Source organism: Triticum urartu, chromosome 6 (assembly GCF_003073215.2).
Source record: "Triticum urartu cultivar G1812 chromosome 6, Tu2.1, whole genome shotgun sequence".
Taxonomy (NCBI): domain Eukaryota; kingdom Viridiplantae; phylum Streptophyta; class Magnoliopsida; order Poales; family Poaceae; genus Triticum; species Triticum urartu.
The window spans coordinates 306,703,351-306,720,833 of NC_053027.1; positions in this window are offsets into that span (position 1 = coordinate 306,703,351).

Sequence of the window (17,483 nt, forward strand, 5' to 3'; positions counted from 1 at the left end):
TGAGCATTGGGTATAGCTAATATGCGAGTATGTTTCATGAATGGATCAATGGTTGAGCATAATGGGATAGGGATAACTTGCTTTAGTGTTGATATTTTGAAAGACATGGTTGCTTGTTGATATGCTTGAGTATTGAAGTCCTCAAACTAGACTATTGCTTTGAACCATATAAATGTCCAATTGTCCATGCTATAAATGAAAGAATATGTGATGAACATGTTAGGCAGCATTCCACATCAAAAATTATGTTTTTATCATTTACCTACTCGAGGACGAGCAGGAATTAAGCTTAGGGATGCTGATACGTCTCCAACATATCTATAATTTTTTATTGTTCCATGCTGTTATATTATCATTCTTGGATTTTTACAACCATTTTATATCATTTTTTGGGACTAACCTATTGACATAGTGCCAAGTGCCAGTTGATGTTTTTGCTTGTTTTTTACATCACAGAAAATCAATATCAAACGGAGTCCAAATGCAAACAAAACTTTTTGTGGATTTTTTGGACCAGAAGACACCAAGTGGGCCAGAGAAGAACCTGGGGGTGCCCCGAGCGAGGCACAACCCACCAGGGCGCGCCTGGGCCCCCAGATGTGCCTAGGTCAGTTGTACCCACCTCGGTGGCCTCCCGCGCCACCTCTTTGCTCTATAAATACCACAATATTCCAGAAACCCTAGGGGAGTCGACGAAAATCAATTCCAGCCGCCGCAAGTTCCAGAAATCATAGATCTAATCTAGACACCATCACAGAGGGGTTCATCATCCTCATTGGTGATGTGGCACCCCGGCTCAGAGCAACCGGCTTACCTTGCATTGCCAGCCCAGAGATCTTGTCTTCTGGCAATACACAACATCTTGGTACAGAAAGCAACCGCTTTATTGATACTAGCGGAACATACTTCATATTACAACAAGTTGTGAGACCAAGCGGCATGGTGTGGCTAAACAATATGTACATTATTTAGTGAACATAAAGGGGCCTCGATTAAGACAACTACGCGGCAGCGGAACGATGACGAAGCGGGACTTCATAGTATAGGGACATCGATGTGGACACGACCTAGACTCGGGCATCACCCCTTTCCAACAAGACTTTCCTGAAAGTTGGCATGACACTCTAGGTCAGTACATTGAATGTACTTGCAAGCTCACAACAAGCATAAACATAATGACAAACAATATCATGATAATTAAACCATTTACTCATTAATGCAAAATCATACTTGGTATGCAGCGCTCATGATTTCATGACTTAAGTCCCTCGGACTTGCTTACCAAATGGTGATCCCTCTTGGACCACAATCAGACCAACATCTTGGTCTTTAATCGGGTTACCTCGTAACCAAACCATGATCATACTCGAATCACAAACTGGCCAACAACTTGGCCTCCAGCATCAAGATGCTTTCTCAACCATCCTCTCTCCAACAGTGCAAGGTTATTATCTTAGTGTGCAAAATTATTTAAACGTTGATACATGGTGTGACCTACTGTCGAGCTTGTTTGTAACCATGGACTCGGCTATCGATAGATTTAATACACTCTGCAGAGGTAGCATACTATACCCACACCTCGGAACCCATGGCCTCACACTCCCATTCGGTGGACCAACGACATTCCGACAGAACCCCTCCATTGCCATGACACTCTCCCGGCCACTCCGACTAACTCCCCACTGGGCTAAGTCATGGGTGGCCCCGTGTCTACCAAAGACACCAACGGCCACCGTCGTGGCAAAACATAAACGGTCCCAAATGGGGACAAGGTACCATAACAACAACGAGCACACAAGGTTATATCTGCTTACCGGGCCAGGGTAACGCACGCCCATAACCTTCCCTCGTTGGAGGCACCGACCAGAGGCATGGCAACGGACCGAATAAAGGCCTTCCCACAAAGGCAAATGTGGTTGCACTGGGGAAGATCTCGATTCAGTGGCACCATGACCCGATCAACGATATGTTCAAGTTGAATTATTATCAAGTTCAACTTAAAGTGAAAGTAACCGGTGTCATGATATGCCATGAAAATGCAACACTAATATATATGCACCATAAATGATCGAAAATAACTGATTCAACTTCATCAATTACTAAGCATAGATCTCAACAACACACAACAGTTCTCTGGTTATGTTTAGTTAGCAGTTTAACCATGACAATATCTTAGCATAAGTCCTTTCTTACTCAAGAAAATATTAAACCAATTAATTCCCTTTTCATAAACATATTACTTCTTCATAATCAGAAATTACTTCTAATGACTTAAACTAACTTAGTTAGTTGTAAACTTCTGTATACTAACCATATCAACTTAAACAAGCATCCAGCAGAATATAAATATATACTTTAGTGAATTCAATGCATGGATTAAATCATTTGTTCAAGTTGAAAAATATCACAAACATTGCAATGGCACCATGAAAATGTTGTTGTGGCTTGCCTTAGTGCAGGCGAGGGTCACACTCCTCCTGGTGTTCCTCAAGACAAGCTTCACCTTCTGGAAACAAATATAAACACAAAAAGAAAACATCAAGAACCACTCTGAAATTCACTAGAAAATCTAGACAGCGGAGAAAAATCTCATTTTTTGTGTGCTGCTAGATCTTTTCATAAAGACCACAATGAAAAAAGAATCAGTTCAATTGGACTTGTGGTTAAAAAGTTGTGGCTGTTTGAAGCTCTCTGGAATATTTGAATTTGATTTAAATAAAATAGAACTGGGGGGTGATGTCGAAGGTGTAAACCCCGCGGGGCGCCACCACTCGTACCGCTTCAGGCGCGGCCGGAGTGGCTGACTAGCGGGCCCCGCTAGCCAGGTGAGAGGGAGGGGAAGTGGGCAACAGAGCACGGCGGGGCTCCGCCGGAGCACACGCCGGCGAGGAGGGCGTCTTGGCCCGAGCTAAAGGAATGGATCGAAAGAGAAGATGAAGGCGCACCTGCCCGTACCCGTTGGTTAGCTATGGGTGGTCGGACGGTGTCGGAAACGACCTCTCCAGCGGCGATAAAGAGCGGAGGTCGCCGGAGTTGGAGATGACGGCGACTAGAGGCGGCACCAGAGGCTCCAATCGGGCTAGATGGCACCACCGAAGCACAGTGGAGGCCTTGGAAGGGTCGACCGAGCTTGGGAGGGGCTGGAGCTGCTGAGACGACCCGAGGGGATCGCCGGCGAGCTGGAGCTAGGGGACGGCAGCCCGCGGCCTACCCGGACGGGCTACGGCTACCTACTGGCTTGTGGAGTGTGTGAGAGGAGCGGATGATGCTCAAGAAGGCTGGGGAGCGCTGTATTTATAACCGAGCAGGGTGAGGGGTTCGGGCTCCGCCGGAGGACACCTGGACACAGCGGCTGGGGACGAACAGCGTTAGTGAGAGAGGGAGAAGGCGACGCAGCTCACGAGGGCACTGTGGGCGAGCGGAGACGAGCACAGGAGCGAGGGGGTGGCGACGAACATAGTGCGCAGCGCACTATTGGGTTGGCCAGACCGCACCCGTGCTCGCTGCAGCGAGCTCCGGCGTCAGCGAGCGCCAGGAGGGACTTAAGGGGGTCGGGACGATGATTGTGGCGAAGTTTGGCAAGGCGCGGCGGGCGGGGAAGCGAGCATGCGCTCAACAGCGGCTCGGGCACGTGCAGAGCGCGTCGGCGTATGCCAGCACACCTGGACGAAAGCGGTCACCGCGTGAACTATGACATCAGGCCGCGCTAAGCCTAAACTTCATGTCTGGCGTGTAGTCCTTGGTGGTTTGAGTAGTTACCACACTTTGGGTTGAGCTCAAGTGCAGTAAGGTGGATTTCTACTTCAAGGTAAGTTTCTGGGCAGTAACTTTGAGAGCTTACTGTGGTCAAACTACTAAGAGTTGGAAGCTGAGCTTTGGAGGCTAGCCGTCATCTAGGAGGGTGGTGATTCACAAGAAAATTCAGTAGCATTTGAGCATGTAAAATGGTAGTTGCTGCAAAACTACCATTTCTGTCCAGAACAGAAAATATTTTCTGTAGCAAAAATATTCCAAAAAGTGATGCAATATTTTTGCTTAGGAAGGTGCCCTAGGGTTCAAAGAATATTTGTGAATTTTCTCAGATTTTGTGGGCAAGAAAATTTTGGGTTTCTTTGGAACACAATGGGCTAGTTAGGCTTTTGGGAGGGAAAATGAATATTTTTCATTTAAGAAAAATATTCATAATATTATTTTGAGCTGGATCAGAGGAGAAATGGTGGCTAGGGAGAGAACTGAGTCACTTGGGTGAAAGTCAAGCTGGTACCCAAGTGCTTAAGTCCATCAGAAGTGATTCAAAATTCCAAATTCAAATCCAAATCAAAAGAAAATCAGACAAGGAAGAGAGGGCAAAAGCCAGGCTATCACAAACCTCCCCCACTTAGGATGAATCTCGTCCTCGAGATTTGGTTGCTCGGGAAAACCATTCTGGATAATGTGCCTTTAGAAATTCTTCTCGTTCCTGATACGTCTCCATCATATCTACTTTTCCAAACACATTTCCCCTTGTTTTCGACTCTAACTTGCATGATTTGAATGGAACTAACCCGGACTGACGCTGTTTTTAGCAGAATTGCCATGGTATTATTTTTGTGCAGAAATAAAAGTTCTCAGAATGACCTGAAAATCAACGGAGAATTATTTTGGAATATATAAAAAATACTAGAAGAAAGATCCACGTCAGGGGGCCACCACCTGTCCATGAGGGGGGCGCCCTAGCCCCCTGGGCACGCCCCCTGCCTCATGGGCCCCCTGATGCTCCACCGACGTCAACCTTGACTCCATATATTCACTTTCGCAGAGAAAAAATCAGAGAGAAGGATTCATCGTGTTTTACAATACGGAGCTGGCGCCAAGCCCTAAACTCTCTCGGGAGGGCTGATCTGGAGTCCGTTCGGGGCTCCGAAGAGGGGAATCTGTCGTCATCATCAACCTTCCTCCATCACCAATTTCATGATGCTCACCGCCGTGCGTGAGTAATTTCATCGTAGTCTTGCTGGACGGTGATGTGTTGGATGAGATTTATCATGCAATCGAGTTAGTTTTGTTAGGGTTTGATCCCTAGTATCCACTATGTTCTGAGATTGATGTTGCTATGACTTTGCTATGCTTAATGCTTGTCACTAGGGCCCGAGCATGATTTCAGATATGATCCTATTATGTTTTCATCAATATATGAGAGTTCTTGATCCTATCTTGCAAGTCTATAGTCACCTATTATGTGTTATGATCCGTTAACCCCGAAGTGACAATAATCGGGATACTTACCGGTGATGACCGTAGTTTGAGGCATTCATGTATTCACTATGTGTTATTGCTTTGGCCTCGTACTCTATTAAAAGGAGGCCTTAATATCCCTTAGTTTCCATTAGGACCCCGCTGCCACGGGAGGGTAGGACAAAAGATGTCATGCAAGTTCTTTTCCATAAGCACGTATGACTATATTTGGAATACATGCCTACATTACATTGATGAACTGGAGCTAGTTTTGTGTCACCCTATGTTATGACTGTTGCATGATCGATCGCATCCGGCATAATTCTCCATCACCGATCCAATGCCTACGAGATTTTCTTCGCTTATATACTTTTCCGCTACTACTGTTACCATCACTATAAAACCCCAAAATATTACTTTTGCTACCGTTACCTTTTGCCATCGTTGATAACCCACAAGTATAGGGGATCGCAACAGTTTTCGAGGGTAGAGTATTCAACCCAAATTTATTGATTCGACACAAGGGGAGACAAAGAATATTCTCAAGTATTAGCAGCTGAGTTGTCAATTCAACCACACCTGGAAACTTAATATCTGCAGCAAAGTGTTTAGTAGCAAAGTAATATGATAGTATTGGTAACGGTAGCAAAAGGTAACAGTAGCAAAAGTAATATTTTTGGTATTTTGTAGTGATGACAACAATAGCAACGGAAAAGTAAATAAGCGAAGAACAATATATGGAAAGCTCGTAGGCAATGGATCGGTGATAGAGAATTATGCCGGATGTGGTTCATCATGTAACAGTCATAACATAGGGTGACACAGAACTAGCTCCAATTCATCAATGTAATGTAGGCATGTATTCCGAATATAGTCATACGTGCTTATGGAAAAGAACTTGCATGACATCTTTTGTCCTACCCTCCCGTGGCAGCGGGGTCCTAGTGGAAACTAAGGGATATTAAGGCCTCCTTTTAATAGAGTACCGGACCAAAGCATTAACACATAGTGAATACATGAACTCCTCAAACTACGGTCATTGCTACATCTTGAGCTTGCATTGGTTTTCCCCGAAGAGGAAGGGATGATGCAGCAGAGTAGCATAAGTATTTCCCTTGGTTTTTGAGAACCAAGGTATCAATCCAGTAGGAGCCCACGCTCAAGTCCCTCGTACCTGCACAAAGCGATAGCTACTCGCAACCAACGCGATTAGGGGTTGTCAAGCCCTTCACGATCACTTACGAGAGTGAGATCTGATAGATATAATATTTTTGGTGTTTTTGGTATAAATATGCAAAGTAAAAATTAAAGGCAAAGTAAAAAAGCAAAGCAAGATTAAAGTAATGGAGATTGATATGATGAGAATAGACCCGGGGGCTATAGGTTTCACTAGTGGCTTCTCTCAAGAGCATAAGTATTCTACGGTGGGTGAACAAATTACTATTGAACAATTGACAGAATTGAGCATAGTTATGAGAATATCTAGGCATGATCATGTATATAGGCATCACGTCCGTGACAAGTAGATCGAAACGATTCTGCATCTATGTAACGCCCCGAGACCGATGTGCCAGGTGTCGTCCAGTTATTCGCTGTTGTTGCCTTGTCATTGCTTGCGTGTCATGCATTGCATATCATGTCATCATGTGCATTTCATTTGCATACATGTTCGTCTCATGCATCCGAGCATTTTCTCCATTGTCCGTTTTGCAATCCGGCGCTCCTATGTCACCCGGTGTCCCTTTCTACCTCTTTTTGTGTGCGGGTGTTAAACGTTTTCGGATTGGACCAAGACTTTTCATGCGGCCTTGGTTTACCACCGGTAGACCGCCTGTCAAGTTTCGTGCCATTTGGACTTCGTTTGATACTCCAACGGTTAACCGAGGGACCGTAAAGGCCTCGTGTGTGTTGCAGCACAACACCCTTCCAAAGTGGCTCAAAACCCACCTAAACCTCCTCCATCATCTCGGTCATTTGATCACGATCGCGTGGCCGCAAACCGCACCTCATTTGGACTCTCCTAGCTCCCTCTACCTATATATATGCAATCCCCTCCAAAATTTCCGCGCAGATCAAACCCTAGCCCCGCTCCTCGTGCCGCCGGACAAAAACTCCCCACCGCGCTGGACATGTCCGCCGCCCCGCAGCCACCTCACCCCGGCCAATCAGGGCTTGCCACGTCGCCCCGCCGCCGCTCTCCTCCAATCAGCGCGCGCCACCTCATCCCGCGCCGCCTCCTCTCTCTCCTCCCCGCCGTTGCGGCCCACCGGGCCCAGGGCAGGCCCGCCCGGGCCCGAACCGCTCTGCCGCCTCCACCCGAGTGCGCAGCCCCGCGCGCGCGACGGATCCCGCCGCCACGCCGCCGTGCGCCTCCCGCCGGCGACCTCCGCCGCCTGCCACCGGACCCGTGCGCGCCCGCGACTCCGCCGCCTCGTCACCGGACTTCGTCCGCCGTGCGCCGCCGTCGCCTCTTCGCCTCTCCGCCGCCGCCGCAAGCTTCGCCGGCCGCCGCCTTGCCCTCGTCCGCCGCCTCCTCGGGAGTTGCGCCACCGTTCGTGGGAGTTCCCGCATCGCCGGAGTCTGCGCCTCGCCGGAGAAGAAGGTGGATCAGATCCACCAGGTGCCCGATCCAAACGCCCGCGCCCGTCCCCGGATCCCGCCGTCCCGGATATCCTCATCCCGCGTTGACTTCTCGCGGAGGTAAAATTTCACTAAGTCCCCGAAGTTTCCAGATTCATGTGCCCATGTTCATTATGTCATAACTTTGCATCCGTAGCTCCGTTTTGAGCGTGTAGCATATCAAAATGTTCGCCTCGATGAGTACATCATTTCATTTCATTGCATCATTTTTGTTTTAGCTCATCTTGATGCCCGAAATGCTGTTGGAAGAGGGCTATGTGAGTAACTTGTCAGATCTGTTTCATCAAATAGCTATTTGTCATTTTTGCCATGATTAATATGTGCATGATATGGTCCTGAGCTCTACATGAGTTTTGTTATATGCCATGCCATCTTTACAGAGGTGCTTACCATGTATTTTTGTGATATGTGTGGTGACTATCACAAGCTTGCAAAGTAGCATAATCGGTAATGCTGATTTCAGGGACTTAGTTTTTCACCAAGTCCTTGTCCTGATTTTGTTGATATGCCATATGTTCATGTTGTTTCCTAGTGATCCGTGCCTCTTTTGAGGATGACCAGTAAGGATGATTTGTTAATACTGTGGTGCTCTATCCATCTATGTCTTTGTTTGTATTTATGGAGCACCCTAGCTTGAGTCAATCGAGCTCTAATTTTGCTATATCGTGAATCCTGGCAGATTGTTGACTTATTAGCGATTTTGCCGAGGATGTTGCTATTGATCCGTGTATGCTATGTTGTTGTTCTTGCCATGTCTAGCTTCTATGTCATGTATTCTTGATGGGTGTATGTTTAGTTTGTCATGCCATGCTCTGTAGTGAGTGCATCGAGCTCGTAAACATGCCTACTCGTTAACTGTTTTGCATGCTCCAGTTTTTCACCAAGTCTGAATCTGTTTATGTTTTTGCCATGTTCACATGCTTGCAATTGTATTTTCTGATCCCTTTTGGCTCAAGGTCACTAAAGGACTTTTGTTAAGTGCTTTGAGTAGCTTCATGCCATGCCTTGCTTTGCCATGTTAATTTCCTGTAGCATGTAGTTTTCATGCTCTAAAATGTGCTTCCTGATGATAAATTCCTGATTTGTTGTTATTTCACTAAGCCTGAAACCTGTTATCATTTGCATTTTTGCCATGCTTGTTTGAACCTGTTAATAGGTGAATTAGTCGTAGCTCAGTGTTCATCTTTTGTCAAGCATCTTGAGTGTATCCATGCCATGTATTTTGTTGCCATGTTTGAGTGCTGTAGCATATTCATCGTGATGCATTTAGGTGGCTACTTGCTGTTTATCGTAGACCGGTGCCATATTTGTTTTGCTTGCCATTTCCAAACCGTGCATCCGATTCCGGTGATCTTTATATCGATTTCAACCGAAATCACCTCACCTTTCCAGTGGCACTCTTGGATTTCCAAGTTGAGGCCAGGTTCAATCATTCCTTTTCAAATCATGCATGTGCACCGCATACCGCATCCCGCATATCATACCATGTTCATGTGTTGGTTGTTTACTATGTTGTGTGCTTCTTTCCGGTGTTGCTGCTTTGGGTTGGTTCCGATAACGTCGCGTTTTTGAGGACCCGTTCGACTACTTCCGTTTGTATTCTTCATGGACTCGTTCCTCTTCCTTACGGGATCTCAGGCAAGATGACCATACCCTCGAAATCACTTCTATCTTTGCTTGCTAGTTGCTCCCTCTTTTGCTATGCCTATGCTGCGATACCCACCACTTGCTTATCATGCCTCCCATATTGTTAAACCAAGCCTCTAACCCACCTTGTCCTAGCAAACCGTTGTTTGGCTATGTTACCACTTTGCTCAGCCCCTCTTATAGCGTTGTTAGTTGCAGGTGAAGATTGAAGTTTGTTCCTTGTTGGAACATGGAGATGTTGTTCCTTGTTGGAACATGTTTACTTGTTGCGATATCACAATATCTCTTATCTAATTAATGCATCTATATACTTGGTAAAGGGTGGAAGGCTCGGCCTTATGCCTGGTGTTTTGTTCCACTCTTGCCGCCCTAGTTTCCGTCATATCGGTGTTATGTTCCCGGATTTTGCGTTCCTTACGCGGTTGGGTTATAATGGGAACCCCTTGACAGTTCGCTTTGAATAAAACTCCTCCAGCAAGGCCCAACATTGGTTTTACCATTTGCCACCTAGCCTTTTCTTTCCCTTGGGTAGGCCTGCCCAAGGGTCATCTTTATTAAACCCCCGGGCCAGTGCTCCTCTGAGTGTTGGTCCAACCTGTCAGCTGCCGGTGGCCACCAGGGGCAACTCTGGGCTGGCCTACCGGAACCTTGGACAATCCGATGTGCCCTGAGAAAGAGATATGTGCAGCTCCTATCGGGATTTGTCGGCACATTCGGGTGGCTTTGCTGGTCTTGTTTTACCATTGTCGAAATGTCTTGTAACCGGGATTCCGAGTCTGATCGGGTCTTCCCGCTAGAAGGAATATCCTTCATTGACCGTGAGAGCTTGTGATGGGCTAAGTTGGGACACCCCTGCAGGGATTTGAACTTTCGAAAGTCGTGCCCACGGTTATGGGTAGATGGGAATTTGTTAATGTCCGGTTGTAGAAAACCTGAAGTTGACCTTAATTAAAATGCATCAACCGCGTGTGTAACCGTGATGGTCTCTTTCCGGCGGAGTCCGGGAAGTGAACACGGTGTTGGAGTTATGCGTGACGTAGGTTGTTCTAGGATCACTTCTTGATCATAGTTGTGCGAACGTGCTTTGCCTTCTCTTCTCGCTCTCATTTGCGTATGTTAGCCACCATATATGCTAGTCGCTTGCTGCAGCTCCACATCATACCTTTACCTTACCCATAAGCTTAAATAGTCTTGATCGCGAGGGTGTGAGATTGCTGAGTCCCCGTGACTCACAGATACTTCCAAAACCAGTTTGTAGGTGCTGTTGAACCGTGCAGATGACGCAACCAAGCTCAAGGAGGAGCTCTATGAAGATCTTGTCCTTTATGTTGTTTCGTTCTAATTGATCTGTAGTGGAGCCCAGTCGGGACGATCGGGGATCTGTGTAGCATTTGGGGTAGTCTTCTTGTATTTTGGGTTCCGTAGTCGGACCTTGAGTGTATTTGGATGAATGTAATGCTTTATTCATGTATTGTGTGAAGTGGCGAGTGTAAGCCAGCTATGTATCTCTTTCCCTTATGTATTACATGGGTTGTGTGAAGATTACCTCACTTGCAACATTGCTTTCAATGAGGTTATGCCTCTAAGTCGTGCTTCGACACGTGGGAGATATAGCCGCATGAGGGTGTTACAATCTACTACTATTACTCCACTCATCGACCGCTATCCAGCATGCATCTAGAGTATTAAGTTAAAAACAGAGTAATGCCTTAAGCAAGATGACATGATGTAGAGAGATAAATTAATGCTATATGAAATAAACCCCATCTTGTTATCCTCGATGGCAACGATACAATACGTGCCTTGCTGCCCCTTCTGTCACTGGGTAAGGACACCGCAAGATAGAACCCAAAGCTAAGCACTTCTCCCATGGCAAGAACTACCAATCTAGTTGGCCAAACCAAACGGATAATTCGAAGAGACTTGAAAAGATAACCAATCATACATAAAAGAATTCAGAGAAGATTCAAATATTATTCATAGATAGACTTGATCATAAACCCGCAATTCATCAGTCTCAACAAACACACCGCAAAAAGAAGATTACATCGAATAGATCTCCACAAGAGAGGGGGAGAACTTTGTATTGAGATTCAAAGAGAGAGAAGAAGCCATCTAGCTACTAACTTTGGACCCGAAGGTCTGAGGTAAACTACTCACACTTCATCGGAGAGGCTATGATGATGTAGAAGCCCTCCGTGATGACGGCCCTCTTCCGGCGGAGCTCCGGAACAGGCCCCAAGATGGGATCTCATGGATACAGAAAGTTGCGGCGGTGGAATTAGGTTTTTGGCTCCTGTTCTAATCGTTTGGGGGTACGTGGGTATATATAGGAGGAAGAAGTACACCTGAGGAGCAACGAGGGGCCCACGAGGCAGGGGCGCGCCCTAGGGGGGCGCGCCCCCCACCCTCGTGACCGCCTCTTTTGTTCCTTGGAGCAGGGTCCAAGTCTCCTGGATCACGTTCGGTGAGAAAATCACGTTCCCGAAGATTTTATTCCGTTTGGACTCTGTTTGATATTCCGTTTATCTGAAACACTGAAATAGGCAAAAAACAGCAATTCTGGGTTGGGCCTCCGGTTAATAGGTTAGTCCCAAAAATAATATAAAAGTGGAAAATAAAGCCCAATATAGTCCAAAACATTAGATAATATAGCATGGAGAAATCAAAAATTATAGATACGTTGGAGACGTATCAGTCATCACCGAGAGTGGTCCCGATTATTGTCACTTCAGGGTTGCCGGATCATAACACATAGTAGGTGACTATAGACTTGCAAGATAGGATCAAGAACTCACATATATTTATGAAAACATAATAGGTTCAGATCTGAAATCATGGCACTCGGGCCCTAGTGACAAGCATTAAGCATAGCAAAGTCATAGCAACATCAATCTCAGAACATAGTGGATACTAGGGATGAAACCCTAAAAAAACTAACTTGATTACATGATAAATCTCGTCCAAACCATCACCGTCCAGCAAGCCTACGATGGAATTACTCACGCATGATGGTGAGCATCATGAAATTGGTGATGGAGGAAGGTGGATGATGACGATGGCAACGGATTCCCCTCTCCGGAGCCCCAAACGGACTCCATATCAGCCCTCCCGAGAGAGTTTAGGGCTTGGTGGTGGCTCCGTATCGTAAAACACGATGAATCCTTCTTCCTTATTTTTTTCTCCCCGAACACGAATATATGGAGTCAAGGTTGAGGTCGGTGGAGCTCTAGGGGGGCCACGAGGCAGGGGCGCGCCCCCACCCTCATGGCTAGGGTGTGGGCCCCCTGGCCTTGATTCTTTGCCAGTATTTTTTATTATTTCCAAAAATAATCTCCGTGGAGTTTCAGGTCATTCCGACAACTTTTGTTTCTGCACATAAATAATACCATGGCAATTCTGCTGAAAACAGCATAAGTCCGGGTTAGTTCCATTCAAATCATGCAAGTTAGAGTCCAAAACAAGGGCAAAAGTGTTTGGAAAAGTAGATACAACGGAGACGTATCAAGGCCGCAGATAAAGTAAGCACAAAAGAACTGATACGAGTCTGGCGGATCTTCCTTCCCCTCTGCCAAAACATTGGGCGCTCCATGCCCTTTCGGAACAGGTCTCCCCCATAGATACCCATACCCCACTTGAAGAACTGGGCCGCTCATGTTTGACAGAAGGAAGACGGTGTCTCCCCTCTGTTTCTTGTTCAGCTCCGCCGCACTCTTGCTCCCCTCGGTGGCTACTTCCTTCACCGCGGTCGTCTGCTTTCCTTTCTCTGTTGGCCTTTTCCCCATTTCCGCGGCGGCGGTGCGGATGGGGAAAGGGTTAGGTGGGAAGGGCGGCGCGGATGGGAGAGTGGGAGGGGGAACCGTCGTTTGGCTTGCGGAGGAAGATGATGGGGGCGAGACAAGCAACAAGTGAGCCGTGCCGCTCCGCTTTTCCCGATTATTAAGGAGGGGGGAATGCATAACGGAGGCGCGACGCTTCAGAAAGTTACCATTTTATCTTAACTGCAACAATCCCATGACCCCATGACGTGAAGTAATTGTGCGAATTGGAAGTTGGATTGACCAATCGTCATGGCAAACTGGCATGCGCAGCCCTCTCCTGCCACGTGTTTGTGCACTGTTTGGGGCCTAACCCAACATGCGGCGCCAACACGTGTGGCTTAGGCCCGGGGGCTTATGTCGGGGAAAACAGACAGGAGTGTATATTTTCCCCTGACTAGTGCACGGACAAGCCAAGGCCACGCCAGAATACAAGAAACCAAAGTCTTTGAAGGACCAACATGCAGATCAAGAGGACCAAGATCAACCCAGAGAAGCAAGACACCACCAGGAGGAAAGCCTCCCTTGCTGGGTAGGCGCGAGCTCGGCGAGGGCGGGGTCACCCCCGGAAGAGAGAGTCCTAGATGTCCCCGCAGGGCCTGCTGGGACTCGCGGAGGCAAAACCACCTCGCCCAACTACTCCACCACGACCCACAGCGTCAATCAATGCGGTGTCAAGCCGCAAAGTGACTAAGTGGTAGCCATTAGCCACATGGCGGCCTCTTTCTACAGGATAAGCCTACAAGAGACACCCGTCCTGCGATGTGTCAAGAGAGCAGGTGTGAAGCTGGCAAGATAGCCTGGCAAGGCTTGCCGAGCAAGTGATGATGTGACGTCGGGCGGCACATTTAATGCACCTTGTCAGCCTGCAGAGTTAGGTATGATAGCACTGTTTACTATCTTATTAGTGCATAATGACTACTTTGCCATTGTGGTGACCCCTTAACCTATAAAAGGCGGCCCATCGCAACCGTAGAAAGGGTTAGAGGATTGAATCCCCACACATTCATACGCGTGTAGTCACTGCCGCCCCTAGGCAACCCTGCCGGGAAGGTGTACTACGCTCTCCACATTTCTTCCACCATCAATCCACCAAAGCTGGAGTAGGGTTTTATGCCTCATGGCGGCCCGAACCTATGTAAAATCGCCCGTGTGATCTCTGTCGTGCTGCCCCACTCCCTTCTGCTATTTTTGCAACGTGACATCCCCCCTGCCGAACCAGCAAGGGACCCTTGGTCCCATAGGTGGTCGTGGTTTCCCACGATAGAGAAGGGGAAACAGCACATATGTATTGTTGCTATTAAGGATAACAAGATGGGGTCTATTTCTACATAAATAGATCTTGTCTACATCATGCCATCGTTCTTATTGCGTTACTCTGTTTCTCTATGAACTTAATACACTAGATGCATGATGGAGAGCGGTCGATGTGTGGAGTAATAATAGTAGATGCAGGCAGGAGTCGGTCTACTAATCTTGGACGTGATGCCTATATAATGATCATTTCCTGGATATCGTCATGATTATTTGAAGTTCTATCAATTTCCCAACAGTAATTTGTTTACCCACCGTATGCTATTTTTCTCGCGAGAAGCCACCAGTGAAATCTACGGCCCCCGGGTCTCTTCTTTATTATATTTGCCTTCACAGTTTATTTTTATTTGTTTTTATTTTCAAATCTATTAATCCAAAAATACAAAAATACCTTACTGCAATTTTTATTTATTTATTTTATCTCGCATTCCCGCGAGATCTATTTATCCAATCTACTACAATTTTACCTATCTTTTTACCCGTGAGGGGTTGACAACCCCTCTCTTACATCGGGTTGCAAGTATTTGTTCTTTGTGTGCAGGAGCTATTTATGTGGTGTTATGTGTTTCTCCTACTAGTTCGATAACCTTGTTCTCATCACTAAGGGAAATACCTACCGTAGTCGTGTTTCATCATCCCTTCCTCTTTGGGGAAATACCAACGTAGTTCAAGCCGCATCATTCTATTACTATTACTCCACACATCGACCGCTATCTAGCGTGCATCTAGAGTATTAAGTTCATAAAGAACGGAGTAATGCCTTAAGTAAGATGACATGATGTAGAAGGATAGACTCAAGCAATATGATGAGAACCCCATCTTTTTATCCTTAATGGAAACAATACAAATATGTGTCTCGCTACCCCTTCTGTCACTGGGTGAGGACACCGCAAGATTGAACCCATTACAAAGCACCTCTCCCATTCCCAGAAAAATCAATCTAGTTGGCCAAACCAAATCAATAGATCAGAGAGAAATACAAAGCTATCTTAATCATGCATAAAAGACTTCAGAGAAGACTCAAATAATATTCATAGATAATCTGATCATAAACCCACAATTCATCGGATCTCAACAAACGCACTGCAAAAGAAGATTACATCGAATAGATCTCCAAGAACATCGAGGAGAAGAAGCCATCTAGCTACTAGTTATGGACCCGTAGGTCTGTGGTAAACTACTCACACATGATCGGAAGGGCAGAAAGGTTGATGTAGAGGCCCTCCGTGATTGAATCCCCCTCCAGTGGAGTACCGGCAAAGGTCTCCAGATGGGATCTCACGGGGACAGAAACTTGTGGCGGTGGACATGTATTTTTGGTGTGACCTCTGGTATACGATGAATATTTGGGTATTTATAGAGCTGAGTTTAGGTTTGGAGGAGGCACAGGGGGCCCACAAGCCTGGGGGCCGCGCCTTCCAAGCTTGTCGCCAATCCATTGATCTTCTGCCCTCCGCCTGAAGCTTCCTAGGTGTCTTCTGGTCCAAGAAAAATTGTCAAAAAGTTTCGTTCTGTTTGGACTCCATTTGGTATTTATTTGCTGTAAAAGAAAAAAACAAGGAAAAACCAGCAACTGACACCAGGCACTAGGTTAATAGATTAGTCCCAAAAATGATATAAAATAGCATAATAAAGCATATAAAACATCCAAGATGGATAATATAATAGCGTGGAACAATAAAAAATTATAGATACGTTGGAGAATATCAAGGTACTCCTTCAAGTCTTGGAGTGTGGCCCCCGCTTCAGGGGTCCATTGCATCAAACCTGCCTTTTTCAAGATTTTGAAAAATGGCAAGGCGTGCTCAGCTGACTTGGAGATGAACCTTCTTAGAGCTGCCACGCAACCAGCAAGACGCCCTACGTCCTTGACGTGCTTTGATGCTTCCAACTGCTTAATTGCTTTGATCTTGTTGGGGTTGGCTTCAACTCCACGCTGAGATACAAAGAACCCAAAAGGCTTGCTGAATGGGACGCCAAACACACACTTCTTAGGGTTGAGCTTCAAGTTGATCTTGCGCGAGTTTGCAAATGCCTCTTCTAAATCCCGGATTAGGGAATCCTTGTGCCTGGTTTTGAGCGTTGTATCATCCATGTAGGCTTCCACATTTATATGTAGCTGAGAGGCAAAACCAACTTGCACAGCCCTTGCAAATGTTGCTCCAGCACTCTTTAATCTGAAAAGCATGTGTACAAAGTAGTACGTACCACATGGAGTAATGAATTTCGTCTTCTCCTCATCTTCCTTGGCCATGAAGATCTGATGATAACCAGAGTAGGAATCAAGAAAAGAGAGCAGGTCGCAGCCAGCGGTGGAGTCCACAATCTGATCAATCTGCGACAAGGGAAAGGGGTACTTTGGGCATGCTTTGTTTATATTAGTGAAGTCAATACAAAGCCTCCACTTCCCATTTGCCTTGCAAACGACCACTGGGTTTGCCAACCAAGTTGGATGGAGCACTCCTCTAACCAAACCTACTACATCTAGTTTTTGGATTTCTTAGGCGATGAACTCTTGCCGCTCCAAAGCCCGCTTCCTGGCCTTCTGCTCAACGGGTCTCGCATCAGGACAGATAGCAAGGTGGTTCTTAATAACCTCCCTAGGAACACCGGGGATATCCGATGGTTGCCATGCAAACACATCAATATTCCCCCGCAGGAAGGCAACGAGCGCGCTTTCCTAATTTCCATCAAGGGCGGCACTCGCGGTAAAAGTATGGCCAGTGCCATCCTCCCTTGCGGAGACTTGCTTCGTAGCAGGTGGTGAGGCCTTGGTATTCTTGATCTTGCTGGTGGAGCTCTCCGACATGTCCTCAATGGGCACGCTACACTCCAAAGAGGTGCGCTTCT